This window comes from Bos indicus, chromosome 27 (assembly GCF_029378745.1).
Source record: "Bos indicus isolate NIAB-ARS_2022 breed Sahiwal x Tharparkar chromosome 27, NIAB-ARS_B.indTharparkar_mat_pri_1.0, whole genome shotgun sequence".
In the NCBI taxonomy this organism is placed as follows: Eukaryota; Metazoa; Chordata; class Mammalia; order Artiodactyla; family Bovidae; genus Bos; species Bos indicus.
In genome coordinates this window covers 13,900,518-13,914,411 of record NC_091786.1, presented here as the reverse complement: position 1 = coordinate 13,914,411, position 13,894 = coordinate 13,900,518, and the positions used below count along the sequence as shown (strand labels likewise).

General features: G+C 47.5%; 1 non-coding gene across 1 annotated transcript; it reads left to right on the top strand.

Moving 5' to 3' along the window:
* Positions 1 to 9,725: 9,725 nt before the first annotated feature.
* Positions 9,726 to 9,798, top strand: TRNAC-ACA (transfer RNA cysteine (anticodon ACA)). The gene has a single exon. It is a non-coding gene; the product is annotated as a tRNA-Cys (tRNA).
* Positions 9,799 to 13,894: the final 4,096 nt, after the last annotated feature.

The following is a 13,894-nucleotide window of genomic DNA, read 5'->3' as shown; positions in this document are numbered from 1 at the left end:
GTATGTGTGTGTATGTTGTAGGGGGAGAGAATTTAACTATGCAGGGTAGTTAAAATAGAGACAGAAAATAGAATGGTGGTTGGAGGCTCAGATGGTAAAGAATCTGTCTGCAATGTGCGAGACCTGGGTTCGATCCCTGGGTTGGGAAGATTCCCCTGGAGGAGGGCATGGCAACCCACTCCAGTATTCTTGCCTGGAGAATCCCCATGGACAGAGGAACCTACCTGGTGGGCTGCAGTCCATGGGACATGACTCAGTTGGTACACGACTGAGTGACTAAGCGCATATATACTCAGGGGCTGAGGGCCCAGAGTGTGGGGAGGTTGTTCAGCGGACACAGAGTCTGGGTTTTGCAAGATGAAAAAGTTCTGGAGCACGCTGGCTGCATACCTGTGTGAACATACTTCACCCTACTGAACTGTGCACTTAGCCAGATCAAGATGGTCAGTTTTATGGTACTTGTGTTTTACCATGATGAAAAATAAAAGCAAAACAGCTGCCACACCCCCAGAGTGCTCACCAGGGCCACATCGTGAATGTGCTCATTGTTTGGGGTGAACTTCTGAGCTGCCCCCCCTCCCCCACCACCAGCACCACCTTGCATCTCTCAGCAGGCACTTGGTGCCCAGCCATCCTTACTCTCAACTCAAGAATCCAAGGAAGCACATACTCAGCTTCCCGTTTTATGTCTGGATTTCTCCGCCTGAGGGTCTCAGACTCTCTCAGGAGGACGATCCCACTTCACCCAGCTCCCTAGGACCCTGCAATGCAGAGCACCATCCCCGGGAACGACCCTTTCACCCCAGGCTTGGGCAGACTTCTAGCCCTTGTGACATTAATGCAATTTTAACAGAACTGTGTGGGGGAACCTGGGCTTGCTCTGGACCACGTGTTCTCGAGAATTCGAGGCAGAGCCGAATTTCTATTATCACTCAGTAATTGGAGTTTCACAGGCTCGGAATTACTGCTAATGGAAAGCAAATGGGCTAAGAATCAAGAAATAAGCACTTGAACAGCCAGTGCCACTCAGTATAAGCGAAGAGGCTATTATGGCACTTTATGTGGATAGAAATCGTCATTTGTAGCAAGATTTGCAAAACCCCTCACCACCCCAGAGACACGAAGCCCCACTAGGCAGTCCAGCGGCCCTGCCCTGCCCGCCAGGAGCAGCTGAGTGGCCGCCCAGGTGGGAAGCCCTCGTCTCCAGGGCGGCTGGCTGCCCAGGGCCAGGAGCGCCTCCTGGAAAGAGAAGAGATTTAATTTTGTCTTTGCTCTTTGTCTGGTACCCAAGCCAACGGGCTTCCCTTGTGGCTCAGCTGGTAAAGAATCTGCCTGCAGTGCGGGAGACCTGGGTTTGATCCCTGGGTTGGGAAGATCCCCTGGGGAAGGGAAAGGTTACCCAGTATTCTGGCCTGGAGAATTCCCTGGAGGGTAGCAAAGAGTAGGACACAACCGAGCGGCTTTCCGTCACTTGCTGTCTGTCTGGTACCCAAAGCTCAGAGAAGCCCCAGGGCCCAGAGCCCTTGCGTGTGCCCTTCCCCAGGGTCCCTCAGCCTTGTTGGCCCCGCGGCCTAGAGAACAGGCAGTGACAGGCCTGGGATGGGGGTCCCGTGGCGAGGAGCCCCGAACGGTGGCTCTTGACCCCAGGAGAGGGAAGTGGCTGTACGGAGTGACGTTTCCCGGGGTGTGCTGACCCCTGGTCTCTGGGCTCGTCTTGCCCTTTCTCCTCCAGGGAGGAGTGTCAGCCCCGGCGTCCATTGACATGAGGAGTCGCTTCTCCGCAGATCACAGCCACCCTCTTCCCAGTTGCTAAAAGGCAATTTAATATGCAGAAGCTCTGCTAGAACGGCTTTAGGTTGTGACATGAGGAGATGGAAAAAAAAAAAAAAAAAGCAACCTAAGCCCACACTCTGCCCTTCAGTCGTCCTCCTGAGCCCGCCCAGCCGTTGCCCAAGGACAGAGCGGCTGTGCCAGGGCTCCGCTGGCAGGAGGGACACAGGCCAGCTCAGCAGTCGGCCGAAGGCTGTCAGGGCTTGAGGGAGTTCTCAAGTCAAGTTGGTCCCAGGGCTGCAGGGGCCCAGGTTTTCGCTCCCTGGGGCCGGCAGACACTGGGGCATTTCCAGACCACCTCTCGGAGGTTGTCCGTCAGCACCTCCACTCAGCGATGACTTCCTCTCACTCTGCCATTAAATGTCATGGCAGCCCATTCGCACCGGGGACAGAATCTACATCTCGCCGTTTTTTTTTTTTTTTTAAAAAGGTGATGAAATGAAAGAAGTTGTGAAATGACATTTTTTTTTCTCCAGCAGGTTTGTCATATCTCCTGCATGGAGGGAAATTGCTTTCTGTAAATCTTGGCCCAACAGAACAAAAACACCTATTTCTTTCCAGTTGGGGAGACAGCCATTCTCATCGGCATAATGAAGGTATTGTAAGCTGTGACTTTTACAAAGTCTGGGGGAAACCAATCTGAAATCTTGACAGATATGATCTTTCCGGGATGCACCGTTTGTTGATGGACCACAAGAGACCTCAATTAATTTATGAGTGAGGACAGCGGGGTGCGACCCCTTGTGCGTCGTCTCGAGCTGTCCCTGTCTGCGTGTATGTTCTGGTAATTTAAAAAGATTTATATTAAGCTTTTCTTTCATTCTGAGAGTAGATTAAAATTCTAATGGAAACCATTTGTATGCGTTTGTTGAATTGAATAGTATTTATGGCTGTGTTAAAAAAAAAAAAAAAAACGCTGCAAAATTCTGCCGATAATAAAGTCAGTGAAGCAGGAATAAGTGTAAAAACAGGAAGGGAAGGCTGAATAGAAACTATACTGTATTATACAAGTATAATGAGGGAGGCAAGCCGGGCAGAACGGGGCCGGAATTAGGCCCCCGAATGGGATAGGTTTCCTTATTTAGCGTAAGGTTTTTATAGCCCTTTTATGACTTAAAAGCAAATTTACATTTCGAAATGGGCCAAATCGGGTCCTCCCGGACCCCATGGCCACGTCGCCCTTTCCTATCGTTCTTGAACCCCTACCGTGTCCAGGACACACGGGCAGGAAGGAAAATCTAAGCAGTGACTCGGAGAAAAGATGCTGATTTAGGGAAAGAGGACACAGCGCGTGGAAGGCCTGAAGTTGGAGAGTAAGGGGGAAAATCTGAGTTCAAGAGCATCAGGCAGGTTGAAATAGCGCCCCCTCTCCCCAGCCCCTTCTGGGCAGGACCAGGGACGGGCCGGGGCGCGGACCCGTCCACGTGTGCCCCTGGCGTCCACGTTCGTCACTTTGGCTGCTTGACCCGGACGCGGAGCCGCTGCCGTCACCTCTGCAGGGAAGGGCAGGGAGCACTCGGTGGCCGGAGAACCAGCGCCAGTGACGTGGGGCTCCGTGAGCACCCGCGACCACTGAGGCTTTCTCGCGGGCACCTTCCCCAGAGGGCGGAAGAAGGGGCCTCCCTCCTGGCTGGCAGGGCAGAGAAAGCAGGCAGCCACCCTGTCAACATCCACCTCGGGCCGAGAGAGGGCGTTTCAGAAACGGCATCTTCGAGCCAGGGAAACGCCAAGCGTGATGGTTAACGATTCTAAGCGAGGAGAAAATGAAAATTTCCCGAGAGCACACACGGCTCTGTTCCTGGGCTGCTGTTGTTGTTTCCTCCTAGCTGTAAGCGTCTTCTTTAACAGAGCTGCACGGATGTCATCAAATGCCTTACAAAAGCATCAGAGTGGAGTTGTGCATTAGCGAATTTCACGGATGAGAAGCTGTGTTGCTGTCAACAGAAGCCTGCATGGAAAATCAGGGGTATCTTAAGAAAGGACTGTCTTCTTTCAAAATCATACCAAAGCCGAAAGGCAGACGGTCTGGGGCTTGGTGTTTTCTGAGGCCAACAACATCCCCAAACCACCCGAAACACAGCCCTGTTCCAGCCTTGTGGGTCTCACTAGCCTCAGAGTCTGATCACTTCTCCTCTATTTAGTTCGTGTGGCCTCTGTGAAGCTACAACATGGGTCTCTCTGGTCAACTGTGTACCCCTGGCATCCGGCACTGTTCCTCACACATAGAAGATGCTCGGTGCATCCTTGATGAGCTAAACATATATGTTCTGCTACTGCTGCTGCTGCTAAGTCACTTCAGTCCTGTCCGACTCTGTGTGACCCCAGAGATGGCAGGCCACCAGGCTCCCCCGTCCCTGGGACTCTTCAGGCAAGAACACTGGAGTGGGTTGCCATTTCCTTCTCCAATGCATGAAAGTGAAAATCGAAAGGGAAGTTGCTCAGTCGTGTCCAACTCTTAGCGACCCCATGGACTGCAGCCTACCAGGCTCCTCCATCCATGGGATTTTCCAGGCAAAAGTACTGGAGTGGGATGCCATTGCCTTCTCCAAACATATATGTTCTAGGCCCTGTGAAAGATGCAACATTTGTTAGACAAGATTCCTGCTCCTCACAGGCTGGAAACCTCAGCAAGGGTAGGCGGTGACTACACCCAGTAGACACTCAACTCAGGTCCTCGGCTTCAGTTTCAGTGACTAGGGTCTTGTCTGGGGGTCCAGTGGTTAAGACTCCATGCTCCCAATGAAGGGGGCCCGGGTTCCATCCCTGGTCAGGGAACTAGATCCTGCATGCTGCAACTAAGGATCCCATGTGCCATAACTAAGACCCGGCATAGCCTGATAAATAAAAATTTTAAAAAATATGATAGCAGAATTTTCTTTAAAAAGTTTGTGACTCATGACAAGTTTTCAACCTTTCGGTCAGTTCAGTTCAGTTCAGTCGCTCAGTCATGTCCAACTCTGCGACCCCATGAATCTCAGCACGCCAGTCCTCCCTGTCTATCACCAACTCCTGGAGTTTACCCAAACTCATGTGCATTGAGTCAGTGATGCCATCCGGCCATCTCATCCTCTGTCGTCCCCTTCTCCCCCTACCCCCAATCCCTCTCAGCATCAGGGTCTTTTCCAATGAGTCAACTCTTCGCATGAGGTGGCCAAAGTACTGGAGTTTCAGCTTTAGCATGAGTCCTTCCAGAGAACACCCAGGGCTGATCTCCTTTAGGATGGACTGGTTGGACCTCCCTGCAGTCCAAGGGACTCTCAACAGTCTTCTCCAACACCACAGTTCAAAAGCGTCAATTCTTCAATGCTCAGCTTTCTTCACAGTCCAACTCTCACATCCATACATGACCACTGGAAAAACCAAATGGTTTTTCTATTAACTGCCCTTCACCCTCAGTATCAGAACACAACTTCATATAATTTAATAAAAGCCCTTCAGCCAGTTGCTAGAAGCTGTTACATACGTTTGTCCTCCTTGGATTCCCAAGTTACTCCTGGGAAGCAGCTGATACCATCAGCATCATCTCATTCACAAATGAGAAAATAGCCGTGGGGAGATTTAAAAACTTGCCTGTTGTCATGTAACTGCCATGCAGGAGAGGGATTTGAGTTCACATTGGATCCCAAGCCCAGTGAGCAAGTATTGCCCGGACACTTGTGCCACGACCGTGCTGAGGAGGGTTGGGGGGAGGTCACAATACATTGCCTCTGCCCTCTAGAAGCTCATAAACTATTAGGCAAAGCCCACTGTAAGCAAAAAACAAAACAAAACAAAAAGACTGAATAGGATTTTTTTCCCTATGGTATGAGATATACAGAAAGTCGCTTGGCCAGGGGAGGTGGTGGATAGACTTTCTAAGGTTTCCCAGAGGAGGAGAACTTGACCTCGTTCTTGGAAAAAGAAATCTTTTTGCCAGGACAGCCACAGGAATGCCAAGGCAGGTCTAAGGTCTCTGCTCAAACATCACCTGACTCCCCCACATTGTTTTTCTGACTCCCCCATATTAAGAGCAAACTCATTCCCATTCATTCACAGCAGCCTCGACCTGTTTTATTTCTTTTCCCACAGCACTCCATACATACAACACACCACATGCCATCAGGCTGAATACTGGTCCCCCTCAAATACCCACATTCTCATCCTCGGAAGTTGTGAATCTCTTAGCTTACACGGCAAAAGGGTAGATATGATTATGTTAAAGATCCTGAGATAGGGGAGATTATCCTGCTTTATCCAGTGGGACCTGATGGAATCACGAGTCCTTCTAAGAGGAAGGTAGGAGGTCGGAGGAGAGAAGATACTCCTCACCTCACCTTGAAGATGGAGGAAGCTTCTAGACCGTGGGAAGCCACGAGTCACAATTAGATGCTGAAAAAGGCAACAACGTGAATTCTCCCTGGAGCCTCCGAAAGGAGCCAGTCTTGTTGACACCTCGGTTTTAGTCCTGAAGATCTCATTCTGGATTTCTGACCTGCAGAACTGTAGGAGAATACATTGAAAATATTTGTGTTGGTTCAAGCCACTCATTGTGTAGGAATTTGTTACAGCAGCAATAAATGGCAACCCACTCTGGTGTTCTTGCCTGGAGAATCCCAGGGACGGTGGAGCCTGGTGGGCTGCCGTCTATGGGGTCGCACAGATTCGGACACGACTGAAGCAACTTAGCAGCAGCAGCAGCAGCAGCAATAGGAAGCTAATACACCACCTGGTGTACTGGGTGTGTGTTAATCACCTGCCTTCCTCCACTAGAAGATGAACTCCATGAGTCCCCGGGACTTTCTCTACAGTCTTCACTCTTGCATCCATGCTGGCACAGAAGTCTTGTCGAATAGCCCCATAAGTATTTGATGAATTAACCAAGACAGAGAGAGTCAGCACAGGAAGAGGGACAGCTGGTGGAGAGGGGTCTTAGGGAATGAAAGATCACGGCGTTTCACGGTGTTCTCTAGAACAGCAGTTTTGTGTGGTTGATGAGTTACAGGATGTGGGGAGGGGCAGGGTTTGGAGAGGCTGGAGGGAACTGATGCTGGAGCATTTGTTCTGCAAGTGAGGAAGAACTCTTGATGGGTTTTATGTAGAATGGAGGCATGATCATATTTGCTTATTGCTTTTTAAGTAGTTTTAAAAAATTTTAAGTAATTTTTAAGTAACCATTTCCCTGGTTTATTGTTAAAAATTGGGAATATATACAAACATGAGCTAAAAACAAGAATCACTCATAATCTCATTTCCTAGAGACAGCCACTGTCACCATTTTAGTGGGAGTGTGTGTATTTCTCCTTGCAAAATTGGGGTTATACTTTATGTACTGCTTCGAAACTGGCTTTTCCCCCTTAATGTGGATTTCTCCATGTTGTTAACCATTCTTTTAAAACCGTGGTATTTAATGACTACATAGTATCCTATCATATTAATTTCATTACTAAATTTACTTAATTAATCCCTCTAACTCGACAATTATTTTATCCCCTCAATACTTCATTTTCAGAAAGTGATAATAGCGGTGCCTAGCATATAGTAAGCATCAAGATTCGTGAAATAAGTGAATGAGTGAGTGATTCAGAAAACATTCCATGCATAAATCTTTCTGTGTATCTCTGATTGCTTCTTTAGGAAAATGATTCTTGTAAGTCACAGTGCTGGGTCAAAGGCTGTATTTTTTTTTAATGACTCTCAACACATATGGCCAAATTGCCTTTCAAAAAGATTGTAAAAATTATAACCCCACCAGCAATATGTGAGTGCATAATTTCACTGCATCAATGGTGGCACTGTGATTTTTTAAAACCCCATTTGCATTTTAGAAAAGTTTCCATGGGGACTGGAAGGTAGGTGGTAAGGGGTCGAGTGAAGTTCAGGCAAACAATGGTAGGAACCTGAACTATAGCCACCGAGGCTAAATCAGAAAGAAAACAAATCTGAGCTATGTATGCAGGACAGAGAGGCCGTACAACTTGAATGCAGAGGTTAGAAGATCTGTTAGAACTGTTTCTGCGTTGGGTATTCATTAGGAGTCTGTTGCAGATGCCATAAGAAATAAGTCTGACTTGTTGCGGGGCTTTGTTGTGAGGATACAGAGCAAATCAGAGTCAAAGTAGAGGGAGCCCAGAACCACTCAGGAATTGAGGGGACTTCCCTAATGGTCCAGTGGTTAAGACTTCGCTTTCCATTGCAGAGGACGTGGGTTCGACCTCGGGTCAGGAAGCTAAGATCCCACATGCCTCGAGGCCAAAAAGCCAAAACATAAAACAGAAACAATGCTGTAACAAATTTAATAAAGACTTAAAAAATGATCCACATTAAAAACAATCTGTAAAAAAAAAAAGGAATAGACATAACCTACTCCTGCTTCCTTTGATACCTGTATGCAGGTCAAGAAGCAACAGTTAGAACCAGACATGAACAATGGACTGGTTCAAAGTTGGGAAAGGAGTATGTCAAGGCTGTATATTGTCATCCTGGTTACTTAACTTCTATGCAGAGTACATCATGTGAAATGCTGGGCTGGACGAAGCACAAGCTACAATCAAGATTGCTGGGAGAAATATCAATAACCTCAGATATGCAGATGACACCACCTTATGGCAGAAAGCAAAGAGGAACTCAAGAGCCTCTTGATGAAAGGGAAAGAGGAGGGTGTGGAAAAGCTGGCTTAAAACTCAACATTCAGAAAACTAAGATCATGGCATCTGGTCCCATCACTTCATGGCAAATAGATGGGGAAACAATGGAAACAGAGAGAGACTTGATTTTCTTGGGTTCCAAAATCACTGCAGGTGGCGACTGCAGCCACGAAATTAAACGACACTTGCTCTTTGGAAGAAAAGCTATAACCAACCTTTGCTGCTGCATCACTTCAGTCGTGTCCAACTCTGTGCGACCCCATAGACAGCAGCCCACCAGGCTCCGATGTCCCTGGGATTCTCCAGGCAAGAACACTGGAGTGGGTTGCCATTTCCTTCTCCAATGCATGAAAGTGAAAAGGGAAAGTGAAGTTGCTCAGTCGTGTCTGACTCTTAGCGACCCCATTGCAGCCCACCAGGCTCCTCCGTCCATGGGATTTTCCAGGCAAGAGTACTGGAGTCAGGTGCCACTGCCTTCTCCGATAACCAACCTAGACGTGTATTAAAAAGCAGAGACATTACTTTGCCAACAAAGGTCAGTATAGTCAAAGCTATGGTTTTTCCAGTAGTCATGTGTTGATGTGAGAGTTGGACCATAAAGAAGGCTGAGCGCCTAAGAATTGATGCTTTTGAACTGTGGTGTTGGAGAAGACTCTTGAGAGTCCCTTGGACTGCAAGGAAATCCAACCAGTCCATCCTAAAGGAAATCAATCCTGACTATTCATTAGAAGTGCTGATGCTGAAGCTGAAGTAACAATACTTTGGTCACTTGATGTGAAGAACCAAGTCATTAGAAAAGACTCTGATGCTGGGAAAGATTGAAGGCAGGAGGAGAAGGGGAAGACAGGATCATGGTTGGATGGCATCACCGACTCAATGGATGTGAGTTTGAGCAAGCTCCAGGAGATGGTGAAGGACAGAGAAGCCTGGTGTGCTGCAGTCCAGGGGTCGCAACAACCACCTGCTCAGGACCCCAGCATCAGGGTCTGAGGCTCTGAAAAGGATTAATATGGTCTACTTTGGGTCAACAGTCCTCGCTGTTGCCAGAGGCAGTGGGAAGCCATTCAAGTGGGCAGTCCTATCAAGAAGAGTGAGGGGGGATTTCCCTGGCGGTCCAGCAGTTGAGACTGTACTTCCACTGTAGGGGAAGCAGCTTTCATCCCTGATCAGGGAACTAAGATCCTGCATGCTTCTCCGTGTGGCCAAAAAATAATTTTTTAACAAAAGAAGAGCGAGGGGGTTATACTGTTCCCTTCAGAAGACCTGGTGGCTTTCCTGGTGGCTCAGATGGTAAAGCATCTGCCTACAATGCAGGAGACCCAGGTTCAATCCCTGGGTCGGGAAGATCTCCTGGAGAAGGAAATGGCAACCCATTCCAGTATTCTTGACTGGAAAATCCCATGGATGGAGGAGCCTGGTAGGCTCCAGTCCCTGGGATCACAAAGAGTTGGACATGACTGAGCAACTTCACTTCACTTCACGTCAGAAGACCACTTAAATAAATGCCAGGTATGAAGAACCAATGGCTGGCTTCTCCATATGGCTAATTTAAAACATACCATTATTTGCCAGTAGAGACCAAAAGCTAATAAGATTGTGATAATTTCGAGGGGGGACTCTTCTAGTCCCCAGTCAGTGAATCTCAGACCTCTTAAGCCCCACTGTAAGAGCTCTGAGATCCTCTATACTCCCTGCTGCAAATCCTGGGCAGTCCTGGGGGACCCTGGACTCTGAAGCCCAGCGCAGACCCCCTATGGAACAGACGTTCTGCTTGGTGGTGTGAGCAAGTCTTAGGTGCTCACCAAGGTGTGTGTGACTGATTCTGGACCAAAAACCTGGAAGGTTTCTGATAGAACAAAGAGGCATGTAGCACCGACAGGGAATTTCAAGTTTGTTGAAATACAAAATGGACTTTGCTGCTAACAAGCATGTGTATGTCATGTGTTAGTTGCTTAGGCATGTCCAACTCTTTGCGACCCTATGGACTGCAGCCCGCCAGGCTCCTCCCATCCGTGGGATTTCCCAGGCAAGAAGACTGGAGTGGGTTACCAGTTCCTTCTCCAGGGCATCTTCCTGACCCAGGGATAGAACCTGGGTCTCCCACATTGCAGGCAGGGTCTTTACCATCTTAGTCCCCAGGGAAGCCCACGCTAATAAGCATCTGATTTTATTAGTTCTGTGGTCTGTTCTCTTGAGACAACACCTCCTGCTGCTTTCCTGGGGAAGGATTCCTCTATTTTATCATGAAGGAAGGGAAGAGCACTTTTCCATGGTGAACTTTTCCATCCTGCTACCTCTGGTGGGTCAGCAGCATTTTATAGACGGGGAGAATGGGGTGTGGAAAGGTTTATTAACTCTCCCTGGGCCGGAATTCAAACCCAGCCCTGACCTTCAAGTTCATGGTCTTTCCATCACTTCCCATGACCTTCAGAGAAAAACGACTTCTCCTGCTCTCCCTTGTCCAAGAAAAATGAGCTTCCCTTGTTTCCTCTGGGGGGAAATAGTGGGAATAAAATTACTCTGTGTTCATAGGTAATTCATGCTGCTGGCTGTACAGAATGATTTTGATAGGTCCAGGCTTTCTGACTTCCGGAGGCTCTTATTTATGGTTTATTTTCTGGCGCAAGTGAAGACTGAAGTGTGTGTGCGTTGTTCCTGATTATCTCAGAGGTTGAACCCGGCCAAAGCTGAAGCGAGGCTGTGGAATGGGACTGGCTGGGTTAGAACACAGTGTAGTTCTGTGTGGTTGAGATTTTCATGAGAAATGTGGGGGGCTGGGATTCCAGGACCCCAGCCTGTGTTGGAACATGGTGGGGCTGTGGCTTAGTCGCCAGCTTTGAGGCTGGTCTGTTCTGTAACTGCTGGAGGCTGCTCCTTCACTAAGGCCCAGAGGCTGGTCAGCAAGTCTGGAGGGGTCCTCAGCCTGACCCTGTTCCATTTCTCCAGTGTGCCCACTGCAACGTGCTATCACCAGAAACATGTGGGAAGTTTTAATGAAGGGATTCTTAAACTTTTGGGGGCCAAGGACCCCTTTGGCCATCTATGGGTCCCTTTTCAGAGCAATATTTTTTAGTGCGTAAAATAAGATACTGAGTTACCTAAGATACTAGTTACCATGGAAACTAGTTATATTGATATACAGTTATCAAAATATTTTTTAAAACTTGTGATAGAGAAAAATACATGCTTTTTAAATTAATGATTTACATAATGAGATCTAGCTGGGATTTAATAACCAGCATAATTTTGAAGTAGTGATAAGGGTAAATAATATTTCAAGATATTTGCAGCCCCTAGCACTGAGATATGAAAATATCTGTGATTTCTATTGGGAACAAACCATAGGAACTGTTAATACTGCCGTGGTTCAGTGCCCGCATTTTTATAATGAAAGGAAATGCTAAATTTCAGCTAGAGGTTAGTGAAAATGAAGATGTAATTGTTTTCTTATGCAACTTGAGGATCCCCTGAATTCACTGAACTCCTGGAAAAAAGCCTAGGTTTCTTCCCTCAAGACTTTTTAGAGAAATAACTAGTTTATTATTGTTGTTTCCCCCCTCCTCCTTTTTTTAAAATTCTTTTAATTTCCCAGTGTCTTGATTATTCTTGTTCATCCTCCCTGCATGCTCAGAATCCTTTCCTTGGTCTTTTGAACACCTTTACTTTCTTTTTAAAAAATCCTTTTATGATTCTCTCTCTGTCCTCTGAAGTCTGAGGTCCTCCCATCTCTGGAATCTGCGGTCCACCCTCCTGTAGATTTGAGGGTTTTCCCTCTCTGGAATCTGGGGTCTTCTTGCCCTCTTGTGCCCCTTACCTGTGAATCAGGCAGTGGCCTCAACCTTTTTGCCTGTATAGCCCCCTCAAAGAATTTTGAAACCCTGTGTATCCATTTTTAGGTAAACGGCTCAAAATTTTAATTATATGTTTAAATCATTTTAAAAGATTTATTTTCCTGCATATTTTGCATTGCCCACCTTCTTCAAACACATATTGTACTAAAATCTTGGAGCTGCAGATTTTAGCTTATCCAGTTCATGTGATGGAAATGACAAAACCAGTCTTTGCTCTCACATCAGTCAGTGAAATCAGACCTCTTTTGGTAGAAGATGTATCAGTTCCCAGGAGAAGGCAATGGCAACCCACTCCATTACTCTTGCCTGGAGAATCCCACGGATGGAGGAGCCTGGTAGGCTGTGGTCCATGGGGTCTCAAAGAGTCGGACACGACTGAGCGACTTCACTTTCACTTTTCACTTTCACGCACTGGAGAAGGAAATGGCAGACCACTCCAGTGTTCTTGCCTGGAGAATCCCAGGGATGGTGGAGCCTGGTGGACTGCCATCTATGGGGTCGCACAGAGTCGGACACGACTGAAGCGACTTAGCAGCAGCAGCAGCAGCAGCAGCCGTATCAGTTCCCAGGTTGACCACCTCAGTTCTGAACCTGAATCCTGACATGGGCCAGGACGTGGCCTCAGCCGGAGACAGGTAGCTGGTGGGTACAGAGGTGGGTGGAAGGATGGGCTGATGCCTGGGTTCCTTGTCCAGATCAACTGCTCCCATCAAAGTCTGTCTGAAGCTCTCCATGCCTCACTCTCAGGGGCTCCTCAGCAACAATGCTTCCTGGAATTATCCCTTTTCTGGTGTCCTAGAGATGGAGGTGGCTCAGAGGGTAAAGAGTCTGCCTGTAATGCAGGCGACCTGGGTTTGATCCCTGGTTCGGGAAATCCCTTGGAAGAGGAAATGGCAACCCACTCCCATATTCTTCTCTGGAAAATCCCATGGATGGAGGAGCCTGGAGGGCTATTACAGTCCATGGGATCGCAGAGTCAGACATGACTGAGTCACTAACACTTTCAGAGATGGTCACACTCCAGAGCGACTCAGGATGAGTGACAGACAGTAAGGTCTTCCTTTTTCCTTCCTCCAGTTTCACTGAAATATAATTGACATCGCAGCACTGTATACATTTAAGTTGTAGAGTGTAATGATTTGACTTGCATACATCATGAAATGATGACCACAATAAGGTTAATGGACAGCTGTCATCTTGTATAGATACAGTATAAGGAAGGTCTTACTGAAAAGACAATTGCACAAGAGGATGCAGTGGAGGATAAACACTGCACAATGCTGGCATGTTTTTGGACCCATCAACTTTAGGCAGTTGAGAACCTGGAAATGGATTCCTGGAAAGCTACCCTAGTCGACTGGAAAGCCTGTATGGGCTTTGGTTTCTTTGGAGACTCATGAAATAAAGGAAGCGGTTTATCATTTGCAGCAACATGGATGAAACATAGAGATTGTCATACTGAGTGAAGTAAGTCAGAGATGGAGAAATGTCGTATAACATCCCTTATACAACTAAGTGTGCGAGCATGCTCAGTTGTGTCCAACTCTTTGTGACCCCATGGACTGTAGCCCACCAGGCTCCTCTGTCCAT